The following is a 10,507-nucleotide window of genomic DNA, read 5'->3' as shown; positions in this document are numbered from 1 at the left end:
TAACAAATATAATTTTTCTTGTTTTCTTTTTCTCTCAGTGTTAAATTAAATTAATTAGTTTATTAATTTTTTGTGGTTCTGTGTATCAAACCCATGGCATCCTGCATGCTAGGCAAGCACTCTACCATTTAGCTATACTCCCAGCCCTCTCTGTCACTATTAACCAAAGTAACTCTACAGTGCAACTCTAATAAACATTCACATTATCTGAAGTTCGCCTCTGAATTTATCAATGTAAGTTAATCACCAAATACAGAGGTTAAGGTGGTGCTATCTAGTTTGTACCCCATTTTCTATATCCCAGGAAGGATGGGAACATCTGAGAAATTTTTTCCAGAGCTTCTCATATTCTGGCAATTGTTCTGGGTGCAAAGCACGAGTTAGAAAGTAATCAAGGTAAGGATTTAGAAGCTTAAAACAGTCAAGCGAATTTGGATGCTATAGTCAGTTTGCTATTGCTGAAAGTAATGGTATGAAACCAGGCATGTGAGGGATGATAAATGGTATTGGGATGGACAGGCAAGAAAGGAGAAATGTGAGCTTGGAAACAGGAAGTTATTCTGAGTCCAACTGAGTAGAAAGTAGAAAGGAAGAATGGGGGAGGGCAAGGAACTGCAATGTGTTAAAGAGGTTGAATTGATAGCATTTGATCATCAGTGAAATCTGAAAATGAGGGGAAAGGAGGAATCTAGGAGAACACCTAATAATATTGATAAATGGGGAAAAAGATGAACTGAGTAAGAAAAGAGAGGGAAAAGCTCTGGGAAAAAGGGATAGGAGTCAGTTCCTGTCTGGGGCAGAGGGAGTATCTGAATGGAGGTGTGTTGTGCAGCTCAGGACCAACAAAAATCCAGGTCTGGCATGAAAGTGAGAGCGAGCCATGGCTATTTCCAACTCTGATGGGATAGTGATACTTAGAATTGTCAGATTTGCTTTTCCATTCAATAGTTTGTGAATCTCATTAACAATGATACTTGATTTTATCTCCCATATCCTTTTTAGATATGGAAGGTTTGGGGCATCTTCTAAGTTGAAGAACAGGGCTTTATAGGCAACCAGACCAGCCTTGGCATCCTCGCTGTGATACTGCCAGTAATCAGTGATGAGTTTTGCTTCCTCAAATGTTGAAGTCTGAACATTAGAGAAGCACAATGAGGCAAGCATATAAAGCAGGTTTAATTTAAAGGTAATAACACAGACTTCTCCCAGGAGGGAGAAGGGGGCCATGGCTGGTATTCTGGTATTCCAAGAAGTCAGAGTACACTGCCCCTTTTATATACTATTACTTTCTTTGTTCTTCTGGGCCCCCTCCCCGCTATTTCTCTCCTTGTGGCATGCTGTATGTGACTAGGCCCAGGAGATGCTGGTGGGATGACCAAAAGGTGAGAAGCAGATGGGCAGCGGGAAGGGCCAAATGGAGTGATCCAGGCAGGAAGCAGCCCAGGAGGCATTAATTAACAACTCCTTGTCTGCAACATTTTGGGAGGGGTAGTATAGGCAGGTAATCTTGGTAAACCAAGTGCTCTGGAGACATTGATATTCTAACCTCCCAGGAGTGGTCTCCAGCTTCTCAAATCCAAACCAGCCTCCATTTTCTCCATCTGACCCTATCTACACTAACTGCCTGTCTTTAATTCTGGCTTCAGTTCTACCAAAAGCAATGCTTTTCAGAGATGTCTAAAAACACATGCTTAATCATTCCTGAAGGGATGCTCTTTCCTTTGTGCCAGGGAACAATAGGTAATAAGGAAGGAATATAGAAAGACCAAGAGGTCTCAGAGAAATGAAACACACACATACACACAGAATCAAATGTATATATAATATAAAGGGGAATTTGTTAGATTATCTTATTATTTTGTATGTGTAACATCAGTGGTTAGATAGTCCCTCAATGGCTCTCTGTATGCTGGAGAGGCAGAGAAACCAGTAGCTGTTCTATCTAAGAAACTGGAAGACTCAGAAGAAAAGGGGTCAACAATGCAGCCCCAGTTCAAGCCTAACTGCCTGGAGACTACCTGGAGATTTGTTGACATAAGTTCATGTTGAAAGTCTGAAGAACCTGAAGTCTAATATTCCCAGGTGATGATAGCAGCAAAGGTGCACCTGTCGAAGAAGACTCAAGCTTGCATGTGTTGGTGGGCTTCCACCTTTGACTTTTGCTCCATCCAGTCTCTAGTTTATTAGACATTGCCACACACATTCAGTGTGCATCTTATTCAGTTTTCTATCCCTCATACCAATCATCTCTGCAAACACTCTCACAAACATACCCAGAATTGTGCTTTACCAATTTTCTAGGCTTCTCTCAATCCAACCAACAGGAAAATCAAGATTAATCATCACAAGGAGCATGTGTAAAATATATGGAACACTGCAATTGGAAGAAGAAAATTCCCCCTTTTTAATTTACTTAAAAATTAAGCAAGTGACAAAGAGTAGAACCCGTTACCATGTTTCCTGAGGTGGGCACACAATGAGCAGTTACCCATTAACCTCAAGGAACTTCGAATTCATGGGCGTGGAAAGGTTGCATAACAGTAAGGGTACACAGCTAAGAAGAGGGCTTCACGTGTTCAGACTTTCCCCAAGAAGGAGCCTGTTGATGGAGTCTTCCAAGGACTTTCCTCAGGATGGTCTTTGTGTCTTTAGCAACTGACTCAAGTATTTCTGTTCCATGGAGTTAAGGTAGTTGGCAGCAGAGTAACCTTAGTATTGGACATAGCTAAGACCTGTATATGAGTCATATATATAGCCATAATATAGCCTATCCAAAACAATGTCCAGCTCTCTTGGTGTTAAGTCTGTATGTCCTGGGACTTAACAATGTTTGTGTACTCTTTAACTGACTTTCCCATGCTCTGTGCCACATACTTGAGAGATTTATCATCCACACCAAAGAGCAATCTGTAGGATTTCAGACACTCACCCAAATTATTTGGATCTTGGATGCCAAGAGTGTCCTGGGAACTCCCTGTGCCTATTTTCTTCAGCAGGGAGATCACTCTATCATTAGTGATGTGTTCACAGGTATGGAAAATGATCTTTTGGGAACAATTGCACCTGATTTTGGAGATTTTTATTTTCAAAATGTCCCCAAGACTTGAAAAGTCATGCAATAAAGTCACACAATATTCTTTTGAATATTCTGCAATAGCTGTTCCTTTGAGAGGGCACTTGTGCTGCAACCCCTGTCCAGCTTAGTCCAGACAACACAGAACCTGTTTCCCAATCCCTCAATGACTTTGGCAGGCTTTACATGATTAATGCTGAACTACTCAGATGCACTGAAGATAAAGAGGTCATAGTGTCTGAACTCATCTCTTTCAGATAATTTGCTAAACTTTGAACAGTAGTCCCCATACCAGGCAGGTCCCACAGCACTACATTAGGAAAGTGGGAAGAAGAGTAGCTTTCTCTTTTCTGGGTGGTCCTCACCACTCCAGTGGGAGCTGAGGCCTCCTTCTCATGTCCAAGGAACAGCAGTGCATTTATGAAGGATGACATACCATTGCCTGACTCCCCAGTCACAGCAATGCTCACTTGGGGTTTGAGTGCTATCCCCATGGTTTTCTTGATCACAGAGACCATTTTCAATAACTTCCCTTTATTCAAGGCCATCTCGATATTTTTTATGACATCCTGAGATAAAATACTGCTGCATGAGTGGGCCAACATGAGAGAAGAGGGGGAAGAAGATAACATGGTTCTAGGAGACAGTGGGGCTCCTGCCATGTTGATGAGTGTGGAATAACCTGCAGATGTAGAATTGCATGGAGTTAGGAAGATCATACACAGGGTTGCACAGAAATCATCAGACATAATATCATTTGCCCAGGGTTTCAGATCTACAGTCAAACTTATTGTAAAGGCATTCAATTACAAGCAGAACAAGCTAAGACCTCTTGCAAATTTATATATTCTTGGAGTGTGGAGAGACTCTGAAGATTGCTCTGAAGCTCTTGTACCAATACTTAACTCCAAGTCTTGACAATGCACACCAGTTGACTTGATCCATGGAATACCACACAGATCACTCAGCTGGAAGCAAATATCCCTACTTGACCCTGACTAGTTGTCAGAACTGACTACTGGAAATGCCAGCAGGGCAGTTGTCAGCTTGTGCCAGAACTTCATACCAAGTAATTCATCCCTAAGAACCTATAAGTCTTCCCTGGGGTTGTTTTACTGTGTCAGCAGTTACTTAATTATTTTAATTATAATATGAAAAATTCTTTTTCTTTCCTCTAAATTTTTTTCATAAAAATTTGCAGTAACTTCCAACACAATGGCAAAAGTAATAAAAGTTTTTCTCTCATCAACTTCATTAGTTTTGCATATAATCATTGATTTTTAAGTCAGCATGTTTACTATTGTTTATTACTATTGTTCTTGTTAACAATATAGATATTAAAGTTCTGTGAATGTAAATTTCTCCTGTTGGCTGAATGATTGCAATGACATTGAAAGCATTTCATGGAGCAGGATTGGAAAATACAATTTGTTATTATTACAAAGCGTTCTTTTCAAGTTTGCAACATACAAATGATTCCTACTTGATGAACTTTCACAATTAAGCAATTATGAGTGATTTTTGTGGTATTTTTCCCTTTAAAACTTATTTCCTTCTTTATAGAAAATGTTTTATTAGTGCATTGCAGTCATACACAATAGTGGGACTTGGAGCAGCTGCTCCTGAGGCTGCTGCTGCCAATGTCCAGTGTATTCTCTGAGTGAGCAGGCTGCCCATGCTGCCTCAGACACCACCTCCTCACTGGTTGCCACCGCCACTGCCAGCAGGACTTCTCTGGGGGACGGGGCATATCAGCCTCTGAGGCTACTGCTACAGCCGCTGCAGACACCAGAAGGTCTTTTCCCCAGGTGCTGCTACCATTGCCCAGAGGTTTTCTCTTTGGACACAGCTACCCCTGCTGCTGCCGCCACAGGTGACTGGAGATCTTTTCTCTGGGTGCTGTTGCTGCTGCTGACACTGTCACAGTCGCTGTTGCCCAGAGGTCTGCTGCCTCCAACGCTGCCTCAGACTCCCTGCTGCCATATACTGCAGCCAAACTGCTGCCACATCCTGGAGGGCACCTACAGGTGTTTTCTCTGGGTGCTGCTGCAGCTCCAGTCACAACTGGCTGCCGCTGCCACCACTGCTGTTGCAGTCCCCCCGACTTACTGCCAATGACACTGATGTCTGCAGCTGCTGCTGACTCCCTGCCTGTAGCCACCGATCCTGCTACTGCCACTTCCACCACTGCCCAGAGGTTGGCTGCCAGGGAGACTCTAGGTTTGGCTACATGAAACCACATCATTTTGAGATGCTGGCCACAGCCTGGGTTTGTTTGGGGTGCCAGTGGGTTTACTGCTACTACCATTTTGGGGCACATCCACCCCTGTCTGGGGACACCAGTCAGGACCTGAAGGTTCAGTTGGGGTGCCTATGAGTTTGACTGCAACTGGGATCTTCCTCCTGGGAGGGAGGGTTGCTACCATCTCTTTATTATCTGTTAGGATTGCTCATTCCTGGTGGTCTCTCTCCAAATTCCAGTGGCATTGAGATCTTGGGATTGCAACCTGGCTGAACCAAGGTCATCTAAGATCCAGAGTGGCAAGATAGTGACTGAGTCTGCCATTGTCTGTCTGGGCCAGGAAGTCTCGTGGGAAGTCAGAGACAGGACTGAAAATCTTCTGAACACTGGCAGAGGCAGTTGTTCAATATTCCACCAAGATTTATTTTATTTTAATTTTTTTCTTCTCTGGCATCTCTCTTCACCATATTTGGAGCAGGGTGTTTTTTGTGCAGTAGTTTGTTGAAGACAGTGATATATGCATGGCGTTTTGCAGTTCTGCTAGATATTCTGTATATTATATATTTTTTTTCTTCTCTTATATTCATTCTCTTATATGAATTCTTCCTTTCACTTGTCTGTCTTCCTAGAATATTTTTCTACCTTTTCTCCACCTAACAGCCAATCTGTCTTAGTTCCTCTTCCACTTTTCCTGTGAAGTTTTGTTTCTGGCTTCTCTCTTTCTCACTCATGAACATCATATATTCTGTGCTGTTTGTGTTCTTACTTTGTTCACTATTTGAAATTGTAAATCCATTTGGCAAATTTTGTTTTTATTTTGACATTGATTGAACTCATCATTGCTGTTTATAGCAAGAGGGCACTGGACTCCTTGCTGGGAGCTATTAGATTTGAGGCTGTATATTGTTTGCACTGGATATTGTTGATATCAGAATCACTGTTAAAGGTGAGATACTGAAAATGTTAAGTACATTTAAGTCTACAGAGTAGAATCTGTATTGTCTCAGATTCTTACAACTAGGCGAGAAAACACACAAGCAACATGAAAAAAATAAAAATAAAAACAAAGAAACAAAATACCACAAAGAAACCTAGATGCCCCAATAAGAGAAATCACTAACAACACAATAGAAGAAATATCCAAGAAGTTTAGAATATACATAGTTACTATGATCTACAAATTGAAGGACGGTATAGAATGAAATCAAAGAGAAAATATAGGAAATGAAAGATCACTTCAATAAAGAGTTAGAGATGGTGAAAAAAAAACAAGCAGAAATCCTCAAAATGAAGGAATCAATAAATCAAATTATAAATTCAATGGAAGCATCACCAACACACTAGACCATTTGGAAGACAAAACCTTAAACAATGAAGAAAAAATATTTAATATTAAAAATAAAGTTGACCAAACAGAGAAGATGGTAAGAATCCATGAATAGAGCTTTCAAGAATTATGGGATAACACCCACATGAGGGGATATAGCATAATTATTTGGAATGTTCCTTAAAGTTTTGATAATGTAGAATAATGGTCAAAGATAATATGAGTGAAAAATATGTTGCAATAGCATACCCATTATTATATCAACTATGAAAATAATATATATACATGGAAAAAACTGAAAAATAATCTTAAAATGTTAGTTGAATCTATTTCTGAATAATAGAATTATAGGTGATTTTAATTTTCTCTTTTAAACTTTTCCAAGATTTCTGGAGTATTTTAAAATAGCTTGTGATAATCTTTATCAGGGTCAGCAAAATATAACGAATGAACAATTATAGCCTGCTGCCCATTTTATGAATAAAGGTTTTATTGAAAAAAAAAAAAGAATTATGGGATAACATGAAAAGACCAAATTTAAGAGTTATTGAGATAGAAGAAAGAACAGAGATACAAATCAAAGTAATGCACAATCTTTTCAATGACATAATATAAAAAAATTTTCCAGACCTAAAGAGTGAAATGGGAAATCATACGCAGGAGGCTTACAGAACCCCAAATGTATGAAACTAAAACAGGACCATACCAAGACACATTACAATGAAAATAACTAAAGTACAGAAAAAGGATAAAATTTAAAGGCTGTGAAAGAAAAAAAGCAAATTATGTATTGAAAACCACTTCAGATCTCAACTGATTTCTCAACACAAACTCTCAAAGGTAGGAGCTGATAGAACAACATATTTCAAGCTCTGAAAGCAAATGGAGGTCAATCAAGAATTAAATTAAATTAATTAATTAATTAAATTTATTTTATTATATCTTTTTTATTACAAATTCTTTTTTATTATTTAAATTATCTTTTATTTTTAAAAACTGCATTTTTATTCATTGTACACAAATGGGGCACAACTTTTCATTTCTATGTTTGACACAATGTAGATTCATGCCACTCATGTAATTATACATATACATAGGGTAATACCGTCTGTCCCAGTCTACTATTTTCCTTCTCTCACCCCCTCCAGCCCCATTTTCCTCTACATCATCTAACTGTCCTTCATTTTTCTATACACCCCCACCACCCACCGTCATCATGTATTATCATCCACTTCTCACAGAAAACATTTGGCCTTTGGGTTTTTGGGCTTGGCCTATTTCACTTAGAATATTTTCCAACTTCATCCGTTTACCAGCAAATGCCATAATTTTATTCTTCTTTATGGATGAGTATTGTGTATATGTACCAGTTTCTTTATCTATTCATCAATTGAAGTGCCTCTCAATTGGTTCCACAATCTACTTTTTATGAATTGAGCTGCTATGAACATTGATGTGACTGCATCAGTATACTATGCTGATTTTAAGTCCTTTGGGTATAAACCCAGGAGTAGGATAGCTGGGTCAAATAATGAGTTCATTCCAAGTTTTCTGAGGAATCTCCATACTGCTTTCCAGAGTGGTTGCACCAATTTCCAACTCCATCTCAATGTATGAGTGTGCCTTTTTCCCCACATCCATGCCAACACTTGTTATTGCTTGTGTTCTTGATAATAGTCATTCTAATTAGAATTAGATGAAATCTTAGGGTGGTTTTAATTTGCATTTCTATAATTACTAGAAATGATGAGCACTTTTCATTTATTTGTTGATTACCTGTATATCTTCTTCTGTGAAGTGTCTGCCCATTTTCTTAGCCCATTTATTGATTGGGTTCTTTGTATTTTTAGCGTACAGTTTTATAAGTTCTTTATAAACTTTTGAGATGAGTGCTCCGTCTGAAGTGTGTGCAGAAAAGATTTTCTCCCACTCTGTAGGCTCTCTTTTCACATTATTGACTGTTTCCTTTGCTGAAAAAAATTTTTTTAGTTTGAATCTATCCCATATACTGATTCTTGCTTTATTTCTTGTGCTCTGGGTGTCTTGTTAAGAAAGTCTGGTCCTAAGCCAACATGATGGCGATTTGGGCCTACTTTTTTTTCTATTTGGTGAAGGTTCTCAGGTCTAATTCCTAGATCCTTGATCCATTTTGAGTTGAGTTTTGTACAGGGTAAGAGATAAGGGTTTGATTTTATTTTACTGTATATGAATTTCCAGTTTTCCCAGCACCATTTTTGAAGAGGCTATCTTTTCTCCATTGTAAGGTTTTGGCACCTTTAGTATGAGATAACTGTACTTATGTGGGTATGTCTCCATGTCTTCTATCTTGTACCATTGATCTACCTGTCTATTTTGGTGCCAATACCATTCTGTTTTTGTTAGTATTGCTGTATAGTAGAGTTTAAGGTCTGGTATTGTGATACCTCCTGCATCACTCTTCCTGCCCAGGATTTCTTTGGCTATTCTGGATCTTTTGTTCTTCCAGATGAATTTCATGACTGCATTCTCTATTTCTATGAGGAATGTCATTGGAATTTTAATTGAAATTGTGTTAAATCTGTATAGCATCTTTTGAAGTATGGCCATTTTGATAATATTAATTCTGCCTATCCAAGAACATGGGAGATCTTTCCATTTTCTAAAGTCTTTTTCAATTTTTTTCTTTAATGTTCTGTAGTTTTTATTGTAGAGGTCTTTCACCTCTTTGGTTAGATTGAGTCTCAAGTATTTTATTCTATTTTTTTTTGTGGCTATTGTGAATGGAGTTGTTTTCCTCATTTCCCTTTCAGTTGTTTCATCACTTATGAATAAAAATGCTTTAAATTTATGCTTGTTGATTTTATATCCTGCTATTTTGCTAAATTCATTTATTAGGTCTAGAAGTTTTCTGGAGGAGTTCTTTGGATCCTCTAAATACAGAATCATGTCATCAGCAAATGGTGACAGCTCGAGTTCCTTGTTTCCTATTCTTATTCCTTTAATTTCTTTGGTCTGTCTAATTGCTCTGGCTAGGACTTCAAGCACAATGTTGAATAGAAAAGGTGAAAGAGGACATCCCTGTCTTTTTCCAGTTTTCAAAGCTTTTAAATGCTTTCCCATTTTTTTTCCATTAAGAATTATTGTTGGTTGTGGGCTTAGTACAAATATCCTTTACAATGTTGAGGTATGTTCCTACTATCCCTATATTTTCTAGTGTTTTGAGCATGAAGGGGTGTTGTATTTTGTCAAACCCTCTCTCTGCATCTATTGAAATAATCATATAATTCTTAACTTTAAGTCTATTGATGTGGTGAATAACATTGATTTCAGATGTTGAACCAAGCTTGTATCCCCAGGATGAACACCACTTGATTGTGATGCACTATCTTCTTAATATGCTTTTGTATACGATTTTGTTAAGGATTTCTGTGTCTACATTCATCAGAACTATTGGCCTAAAGTTTTCTTTCCTTGATTTATCTTTGTCTGGCTTTGGTATCAGAATGATACTAACTTCATAGAATGAGTTTGGAAGGGTTCCCTCCTTTTCTATTCATGAAATACTTCAAGGAGTATTGGAATGAGCTCTACTTTGAAGGTCTTGAAGAACTCAGCTTGAGAATCTGTCTGGTCCTGGAATTTTCTTGTTTGCTAGGCTTTGGTGGTTTCTTCTATTTCATTGCTTGACATTGATCTATTTAAATTGTGTATATCCTCCTGGTTCAGTTTGGGAGGATCAAATGTCTCTAGAAATTTGTCAATGTTTTCAATATTTTCTATTTTGTTGGAATATAGATTTTCAAAGTAGCTTCTCATTATGTTATGTATTTCAGTGGTATTTGTCATGTTATTTCCTTTTTCATCATGAATTTTAGTAATTTGAGTT

General features: G+C 38.2%; 1 pseudogene; it reads right to left on the bottom strand.

Moving 5' to 3' along the window:
• Positions 1-2,798: 2,798 nt before the first annotated feature.
• LOC124986409 (immunity-related GTPase family M protein 1-like) lies at positions 2,799-3,735 on the bottom strand (annotated as a pseudogene).
• Positions 3,736-10,507: the final 6,772 nt, after the last annotated feature.

Source organism: Sciurus carolinensis, chromosome 6, assembly GCF_902686445.1.
Source record: "Sciurus carolinensis chromosome 6, mSciCar1.2, whole genome shotgun sequence".
NCBI lineage: Eukaryota > Metazoa > Chordata > Mammalia > Rodentia > Sciuridae > Sciurus > Sciurus carolinensis.
This window is presented reverse-complemented; position numbering and strand designations above follow the sequence as displayed.